At 36.5% G+C, this 10,570-nt stretch overlaps 1 protein-coding gene across 1 annotated transcript in view; it reads left to right on the top strand.

Moving 5' to 3' along the window:
* LOC137633618 (uncharacterized) overlaps positions 1–10,570 on the top strand; it is an 871,256-nt gene that overhangs the window by 163,495 nt on the left and 697,191 nt on the right. The window lies entirely within an intron of this gene.

The following is a 10,570-nucleotide window of genomic DNA, read 5'->3' as shown; positions in this document are numbered from 1 at the left end:
CCCTTCTACCAAAAATGGGCGTATAATGTCTCAATAGACCTGGCAGATGCTTACTGGCACCTACCAGTCAGTCACCCCCTCTCATCCTACCTAGGATTCAGGCTACAGAAGACAAAATTTGTTTTCACAGCCATGCCCTTCGGACTAAACATAGCCCCAAAGATATTCACAAAGCTAAGGGACACGATCGTCCAGCACCTATGCTCCGAAGGAGTATATGTAGTAGCATACCTGAATGATTGGCGGGTGCAGGCAGCATCCAAGACTACTTGTCTGCAAGCAGCCGGGAAGGTGTTCCAAACACCTGGGTCTAAAGATAAATAACTAGAAGTCGCGCCTTTCTCCAGCTCACAAGTTTCAATGGTTAGGAATCCATGGGAACTTGCGGTCACACCACCTCTCCATTCTATTAAATAAGAGGAGAGAAATAGCAGCATCTATCAAGAGACTAACCCAACACTAGAGGATTTCAAAATGCCAACAGGAAAGAGTACTTGGCTCTCACCGATTTGCAGCAGTGACAGACCCGGTGCTTGTAGCACAGCTGAAGGATGAGCCAGGAGTCTGGAGAAGATACGCATCAAACGCTTGAAGAGATCAACAAGTTTGACACTGACCCGATTGTGCATGCCATTAAGGTCGTGGTCAACGAATAAGAGCATAGCACAGACAATTCTCTTGCAACAACCACAAACATCAATGGCGATACACACGAAAGCCTCCCTGAAAGAAGGGGGACGCCATCCGCATGAAAAGATAGGGTGAGAAATTTATCATTCCAGTTCAAAAAACTTTCACATCAACATCTTGGAGACTATGACAGTCCTCCTGCCGTAAAGGAAATTATCCCCTCGCAGAACAGTCCACATCAGATTGGCGATCAACAACGAGGTGATAGTAATATGTCTAATTGAGAAGGCTCGAGTTCACCTCACATCAACCACGTGATGTTAGCCATCTTCCACCTGGCAAGGAAGAGAAGATGGCATTTATCAAACAGTTCACCTTCAAGGGTTCCGGGATGTGACGGCGGGTGCTCTATCAAGGTGAAAGCTGATAGAGACAGAATGGTCCCTACACGCAGACTCAATATCCTTTATTTTCAATAAAAGTCCCGGAACTGCAGATCGACCTCTTCGCAACGAGCGACAACAAGAAACTACCTCGTTATGTAGCCCCTTACGAGAACCTTAAGCAGAAGCGATAGACGTCATGTCTCTTGACTGGAACGGATGCAAACAAATTTTTCTGTTTCCACCAGCCCATCTCCTGCTAAAAGTCGTCGACAAGGTAGGATTCTGTAGAGGAACAGCTCCTGTAGTGGCCCCCAAATGGCCCAAAAACAATTGGTTTCCTCTAGTTCTAGAATTGAAACTAGCTGTTTCCTCTGCCGTACTCAGTTTTATCCAAACTGTTGCAAAAGTCGGCTGTTACATTTCATCCTTGAGAACCAACAACCTGCATCTCATGATTTTTCTGCCCTAGCAGCGAACAAAAGTTTGGGATCTCGAAGAATGTGGCCGACTTCATTATAGAGTACAAGTCAAGTCCAACTAGGAGACAATGTGGATTGTGTTGGAAGAAAGGGGTAACCCTCGTGAAAACAAGGGGATCAACAGAAATTTCAACAGTTTTCTGTCTCTCTTTCTTCTTTTACCTACTTGAACGAGGCCTGACTTCTACTACGTTAACCACGTGTAAGTCGGCCCTAACTAGACCTCTTTTATACGCCTTTGAGACAGCCTTATAAGCGGAACATTTTTTAAGGTACCAAAGCATGCACTAGACCCAAGCCGGCAACCCCTCCAAAGCCTTCGAACCTAACAATGAGGATTGTACTCTCAAAGAACTAACACAGAAAGTCAGTTTTCTGTTCGCAATAGCCTCAGGGGCTAGAGTTAGTGAAATGTTGGCCCTATCAGGGATGTAGGCCATATTCAGTTCACAGAAGAGGGAGAACTGAATCCATTCCCCGATCCTACTTTTCTCGCCTAAAGCGAGCTGCCCACTAAAAGGTAGGGTCCTTGGAGAATCTGCCCACTGAAGGAAAATGTCTCCCTACGCCCATTAGAGTTTCTTAAGATCTATCTTTGTCGAACTTCAGACTTCAAGGAAGGACAGCTCTTCCGAGTCGAAACCTTAGGATCAAACTCTATCCTTAAAATAACTGAGAGCAATGCTTACCTACTTATTCGCAAAGCAGATCCTGACAGCTCACCCGCAGTTTAGGATCCTAAGAAAATTTCTTCTTCACGGAACTTCTTCCATCACTATATGAAGCAAGTACATAAAATAAGACATGTTGTGGTGACGGCGGGTAGTTTTAAAAAACCCGTCGTCTAAGCCTGCGACGAACAGTGAACTGCTTTGGGACTTTCCAGTGCATCGGGTGTATGGGTACATTTACCCTCGAGTGCAAATCCCGACGATGTTCCACATAGGTGCATATCTGACCGATAACACCAGTGGCGACTGAACGTTGCGTCACTGTGTTCATGCATTCTCAAAATCTGTTCAAGTCAGTCCGATTTGGTTTCACATCTCCATTGAGTGGCATCATTTCGATGAAATTACATATATTTCCGACAGGAGAAAATATGGACCCTGATGTGTTTTCAATGCCGGATCAGATTCATTCCTGATTGTAACTACAATGGATAATCTAGTTACAAGGTAAAATACTAAATGTATCTGTGTCTTATTGCTGCTATCTATTCTATAGACAAATAAAGTATACTAGACTTTTAATTAAGCCCTAGAAGGGCCCAACTTGAAATCAGAGTAGAGATTTCCAAGGGATGAAAAAGGTAATCTCTAGGATTTACCGTCCGTCCCTCTGTAGATACAAACTTTGAATCCTTATAGTCGAATTCGACATTTTCCCTGCAGGGGCCAGGAAGCCCCAAGCTAGTTCCAAGTTTAGTGGATATGAAAAATAACGGTAATGACATATATAAAGGTCTAGGAGACCATATAATGAACTCATTCAAAGTGAAGGCACTTATAGTACTTTCAAGTAATTCTCTGGTAAACCTCCATCAGGACGACATGGCTGAGCCCAAAAAACCGATTTTGAGCAAAGCGGAAAATCTATTTTTGGGTGATATGGCCATGTCGTCCTGATGGACCCTCCCTTCTTCAAAAAAAATAGTATACAACTAGGTAACGAAAGACCCCACCCGAAACTACTCTATCCGCGGCTATCCATGTTCAAATGCAAAAGGGAATAATACGCCGTAGTAGTACTGAGAGGGGATCCACTGGGTAACCTTGATAACAGCTCGCCTTCATTTCCGCCACTCTTCCCCCTCAAAGCGTAAAATCTATTCTGGGTGAAGATTGTCATGTGTCGTACCAAGAAATACGTCCCCTGATATTATGCGATATCCTTAAAAGTTATATTAAAGATACTCGCGCCAGGAGTTAGAATTCTGGAAATCTGTGGTTAATTCTGTGGGAGTATCACTGTAGCCTAATATCCCTTAGAAAGCTACCATCAAGACAACATGGCCATATAACCCAAAAATAGATTTCTCGCCTGGCTCAAAATCCATTTTATGCAGCAAAATTTAGCAGGCTTTTTATTAAATTGTGCATCCTTTATGCATTTAAATTCTTCAATCAGTCTGTCATTTATAAGAATAATTGCATAAATGTAAAAAAAAATTATTTAAGAAAGAATTGATTTTTACAGCTGTATAACAATTATCTGTAAATTATATTAATATGAAATACAATTGGGAATCAAGAGAACTTGTATTTATCACTATTTGGTTAATAATATATAAAAAGTGTGAGAGTGATTGAAGAACAAAAATTAACACACAAGTAAATTTAGAATCTGCTTACAATTTTTTTTTACAATTTTAAGATGAAACATCTTATTCACAATTAATAACCCAACCACGTTTTGCTATTCTTCAAAACTGATTGACTGGTTATCAATATCAACTTATATATTTAAACAATCCTCTATTAAAATGGCATTCTCCACATTTCTGTAAATATTTATTCTTAAGCAAGTAATGCACAAAGCACACTTTAGCTGTGACTACATATGTCCATATTTGGTGTTCTCACTTTACGTAGGACACACTGATATAATGATATGACTCTAGTTCTGCTATTCATCCTCTGACATTTGTTTATGTCAGCTCTTACAGTGGTTTTACTAAACATGTATAGCATTTGAGAATATTTATTAACTATATTACCACAATATTGAAATCTAAATATCAGCTATTCACAGTTATTGGTGAGAAAAAATTGAATATCTGTTGTTTTGGTAATGCTTGCTACAGAAACTTGTGTCACTGAGCCTTGCTCTGCCGCAGGACTTATCGGGGGAAAAATAGTCATCCTCAAAACAAAGTCTTCCAATAGTTTTTTCTTAATACTTTACTGATTTTTTACTGGAAATCATTTGAAGGTCACCTCCAACCAATTTCAGTAAGCATCACTTAATTCTGATTAAATCCCCAAAACTTTCATATATCTTTCAAAGCAACGTGAGAAATAAAATGCTTCACCTTTCACTCAGAATAATATGAAGTGGATTTGCTTCTTAGAAATTTGAGATGATTGTTGTTGTTGTTATTGTTGTAGATTACCGGACACTTTGTGAAGTAGTTTAACCCTGGATAGGTACGCTCCTCGGACACCCCTATAAGGGTATACTCGGACGCGAACGACCCCGACGCCAAAAGAAATTCTTGAAAAATCAGTTTTTGCAGTAAGCTCCTTTTTTCTTTTGCCAAAATAAACTTCAATGAATGCTTAAAACAACTGTAAAGATAAATACTACTCATCTACAGAAAAACTATTTATTATAAATATTTTAAAAAATTAAGTAGAAAAAAAAAAGACCTGACATAAAAATTCATAAAAAAAAGTTTATACATATATACACAAATCCTTTTAGGAATTGATTCTTGAATGTTTAGGACACATCTTGATGTATTTTGGATGAAGTCAGACCCATGGAGGTGAAGATCTGAAATGAGAAAAAAAGGGTAACTTTTTTTGGCCAAAAAAATTTGTCCAAATTTCATGAATTTTTTTGGGTACCCAAATGAAATAGGAAGTGGCTAATTTTTTTAGGGAATAAACATATGTTATCCTAAAATAGAAATATGTAAAAAAATCTTCATTATTTTGTAAATTACATTTATATCAGGGGCCATATCTGAAGGTAATTTTTTGAGTACTTAGAAATTTCGTAAAAATATACATATATTTAATATATAATATGATATTTATGCAGGTAAAAATATACCAAAATATCACAAATTCTATAGGGAACAAGAATATATATAGATAGGGCAGCTTACGCTTCGGATATGTCCACAAAATGGCCGCCAACCACACTGACTCAGACTCCCTAATCTGCCACTTGAAATGTAGGAAGGGTATGTCAATTTCAAGGTGTTATTTACTAATCTAATTATTATTGGATATGCATAAAAATTGTATGGTGGGTTGCTGGATAATTGCCGATTATTTTACGACTATAAAATTAAAATTCTGACCCAAAAAAATTTTTTTGAAGGGAAATAAAATCGAAAAAAAAAATGTAAAACAATATAATATTTTAGCTAAAAAAATTTGATGATATTCAATCAAAAAAAAGAAAAGTAAACAAAATTTTCCGACAAATAAACATCTAGAGGAATCATTACTCTGTGATAGTTCCTTAGTACGTAGTAATTTTGAAAGAATTGGGAAAAAAACGAAAAAATGGCAATCACCGGAAAATCGAACACATACCTATATATACGCCATATCTGGCTAAAAAAAAGATAGGCATGGGTAGCCAGATCATCTAGAAACACTTTCCAACACTATAAAAATATAAGTTTTGCGACACTACTTGCCAATTCCTTACGGTAACATGACTAAGCAAAAAAATGCAAAACAAATAAAAAGGGGCACTCGCGGAAAAATGGCTAACATTCTAATATACGGCATTTCAGAAAAAAAAAAATTCAGCCACGTGCTAGGCAAACCATCAAGGCACATTTTCCGACAAATAAACATCTAAATGAATAATTACTCTGTGATAGTTCCTTAGTACGTAGTAATTTTGAAAGAAATGGGAAAAAACGAAAAAATGGCAATCACAGGAAAATCGAACACATACCTATATATACGCCATATCTGGCTAGAAAAAGAAGATAGGCATGGGTAGCCAGATCATCTAGAAACACTTTCCAACACTATAAAATTATAAGTTTTGCGACACTACTTGCCAATTCCTTACGGTAACATGACTAAGCAAAAAAATGCAAAACAAATAAAAAGGGGCACTCGTGGAAAAATGACCATTCTAATATACGGCATTTCAGAAAAAAAAAATTTCAGCCACGTGCTAGGCAAACCATCAAGGCACATTTTCCGACAAATAAACATATAAATGAAATATTACTCTGTGATAGTTCCTTAGTACGTAGTAATTTTGAAAGAAATGGGAAAAAACGAAAAAATGGCAATCACAGGAAAATCGAACACATACTTATATATACGCCATATCTGGCTAAAAAAAAAATAGGCATGGGTAGCCAGATCATCTAGAAACACTTTCCAACACTATAAAAATATAAGTTTTGCGACACTACTTGCCAATTCCTTACGGTAACATGACTAAGCAAAAAAATGCAAAACAAATAAAAAGGGGCACTCGCGGAAAAATGCCCAACATTCTAATATACGGCATCTCAGATAAAAAAAAAGACATGCACGTGTTAGCCCAACCATCAAGGCACACTTTCTAACACAAACATGAAAAAAAAATCAATACTATACGGCAATTCCTTACTACGTAGTAAATTTTTACAAATATTGAAAAAAACAGAAATTGGCAACCGCAGTTAAATTCCCAATATACCAATAACTACGTCGTATCTGACAAAAACAAAATCACGCATGGGTAGCCAGATCATCTAGACACACTTTCCAACACTAAAAAAGCAAAAGTTTTACGATACTATTTCGCAATATCTTACGGAAAAATGACTTGGCAAAAAAATGAAAAAAAATGAAAAAGGGACACTCGCGGTAAAATGCCCGACATTCTAATATACGGCATCTCAGATAAAAAAAAAGACATGCACGTGTTAGCCCAACCATCAAGGCACACTTTCAAACACATAAACATGAAAAAAAAATGAATAATATACGGCAATTCCTTACTACGTAGTAATTTTTACAAATATTGAAAAAAAAACAGAAATTGGTAACCGCAGTTAAATACCCAATATACCAATAACTACGTCGTATCTGACAAAAACAAAGTCATGCATGGGTAGCCATATCATCTAGGCACACTTTCCAACACTAAACAAGCAAAAGTTTTACGACCCTATTTGGCAATATCTTACGGAAAAATGACTTGGCAAAAAAATGAAAAAAAATGAAAAAGGGGCACTCGCGGTAAAATGGTCCTCATGGTGATGAACGACATTTTAACTAAAAAAAAAAATCATGCACATGGTAGCCAAACAATCCACCAAGACTTTCCACAACTGATAACCTATACAAGTTGCACCATTCTACGACAATTTCATAATACGTAATAACTTTGATAATTATGCAAACTACCTTAGAAGGGTAAACTCGGTCGCGCTCGACCCCGACGCGTCTCAGAAATCGGGGAAGGAGTACAGCTACAGCAATGCACATTTGGACACTACTAGAGCGTGTAGGGGAGACACCTCCTGCAGGTCGATCACCCACAAATTCAGTCACGGGGGTGAGTCACGTGAGAAAAACCTGTTTTTTTTTGACGCTCGGGGTCGCAAACGACCCATCGTACCTATCCAGGGTTAATGTACAAAAGGGCTCCTTCCTGAAGAAGCCTCAAATTCCTTTGATATATAGATAGACCATAGGTCATAGGGATTCATACTGGCTTACTCTGCATTCAGGGGACATTGTTTGTCAGAAGAGAAACTTCTTAATAGAACAAAACAAATTGTCATTATTTACATGCATAGATATACACCAAAAAATAAAAAATAGACCAGAAGCACAAACAGTAAGATCAAAGGTTAAAGGTCAAAGTTGAAAGACATTAGAGAAAATAAGTGATTCATAATTTTAGAGATTTAATCTGGAAATTTATTAGTTTCGACCAAGAATGTTTTTCTGTGAGAAGAAAATTGGATCTTCTTACTTAGGTTGTTTTATGTTTCTAGTGTCCCTGTAATTTATTAAAATCAATATGAAATTACTTTTAGAGAGAGAGAGAGAGAGAGAGAGAGAGAGAGAGAGAGACAGAGAGAGAGAGAGAGAGAGAGAGAGCACCATCCTCCACCGAGACTAACAAAGAAGCGGGACTTTTCCTCTCTCAGCAAACACATCTAAAAGGTCATCATCATTTCACCATCACATTGCGACATTGTCTGTTGCAGTAACGTCACATTTCTCTGTGACATCAACTCAGATCTGTTTTATTAGAAGCAACAAGAAAACAAGGAAGACACCTGCACGTGAAGAATCTCCCCCCCCCCCTCCTTACTATATATACATACCACTTTAACTAATGTCCTTATGATGGTAATAAAAGGTTTATATAAAAAAACATTTATTATTAGAGGTAAATTTATTGTATCAACAACAGAATATTAACAGTATAATGTCTAAATATCAGTAAAAATTAATAGTGAATTATATAATCAGGTGCAGTGCATAAATTGTCCATATTAACACAAATAAAAATTATAATCCAGGTTATTTATCAATATCATATAGGATTATATATCAACAAAATGAAATTCCCAAATAACACAAAATGTACAGTATATTAAATCTATTTACATTCCATGAGCAAGCATTAAGTCAAGATCAGAAGTAAAGGAATGGTATATATAGTACATTAGATTATATGTTAATAGAAAATATTCCAGAAGGCTACAAAATATATAGTTTAATAACAAAAACAGTACGTTCCAATTATGACGTGGATGGGTATCGAGTATAAAAATAGTATATTCATATTATGTTGTCAATGGATATACAGTATAAAAATAGTACAATTAAATTATGTCGTAATGGGTATACAGTATAAAAATAGTACATCAAACTTATTTTCTTGAAGGATGTTCAGTATAAAAATAGTAAAATCAAATTTTGTCATAAATGGATATAAAGTATGAAAGTAGTATATTCAAATTATGTCGTAAATTGGTATAGAGTATAAATATAGTACATTCAAATCATGTTGTGTACGGGTATACGGTATAATAAATAGAATATTCAAATTGTGTCGTGAATGAGCATACAGTATATGGAAACTGATATATATTTAGAAACAGTGCGATTATGTGGAAGGGGAATAACTGTAGTATGCGAGGAAAAAATACATTCTATAAGGGCTATGAATACTGTATTTATCAACAACAAAAATCATTCCTGGTAAGCCATTGATAAAATATTATAACTAAAAGATTATACAGCACCAAGATATTCTCAAAAAAAAATATAAATTATGAATAAAAATATCTTTTCTGCTAACAGTGAAGAAATACCCCATTGAGAAGGTGGGAAATAAGGGTCATGGGGCATAGACAGAGTTGGAAGTCTGAGGACAGGAGTCAGCAGGTGGAGAGCCTCATACTACAGGACCTTCCTGGGGCACTGTAAACCTTATCTTAGCTGCCGCTTGTTATCAGAATCTGTCATTGGACTATTGTGGACTTCTCTCACTTAGGATCAGATTCCTGTGGAAAGAAACATAGGATTTTAGGTTAAGAAGGTAGATTTTTTCTTTGAGAAGGAATCAAAAGTTATTACAAAGCACATGGAATTTAAGAATGCATTTATAGGGGTTCTAAATTTTTTTTAAATAAATAGGTTGACTATGACAACAGGAGTGCCCAGCTCTACAGAATGGACTGGATGTAGAAACGAACAGAAAATAATATGAGTAGTGGAAGTGAAACTCCTGTGGAGAGGATATGGAATGATACATGATAGGAGAAGACCTGAAGACCTGTTGTTGAGATTGTGGACAGAAAAGCAGACTGGAGAAGGGGGTGAAATGTACACTGATGTGCTGGTTCTGTACCAAATTGCATGTTCTTTATTCCTGGAAATAAGTAATAAAATTATGAAAAGAGTCAAGTATTCAAGTTCACTGCTCACCATGTACTTTGGGCGATCATCATCATGAGGGATATGCTTCAGGGCTTCATTAATTTCATCTTCCACTTTGGGAAGAGAAGCTAAAAGATTAATTCACAATTTTCATGTCAGCCATGGTAAAAATGTTTCTTGCTAAAGATATTGCTATAAGTTAATGTGGAGAGTAATCATTTCTGTACAGTAGCAAATTTGCAGATAGGAAGGTCACCCTTATAGCTTTACACATTAACTCATTTTATTATGGAGAGTGTGATTGTGCTATTAATGAAATAAGGAGTATTTTGTATTCATTATACTTCCTTGTAATTATATGATTATCATTTTGCTTGCTGAGTAATCCCTTAAATCTATTACATCTACCCTTAATCCATTGGTAAGGTCGTTTCACTTGTGTGCTGATCAAATGCAAAGCTCTAATGATACTCACCTG

The sequence above is a fragment of the Palaemon carinicauda genome, chromosome 43 (assembly GCF_036898095.1).
Source record: "Palaemon carinicauda isolate YSFRI2023 chromosome 43, ASM3689809v2, whole genome shotgun sequence".
NCBI classification, from domain to species: Eukaryota; Metazoa; Arthropoda; class Malacostraca; order Decapoda; family Palaemonidae; genus Palaemon; species Palaemon carinicauda.
The sequence above is the reverse complement of the archived record's forward strand: the minus strand, read 5'-3'. Positions and strand labels throughout refer to the sequence as shown.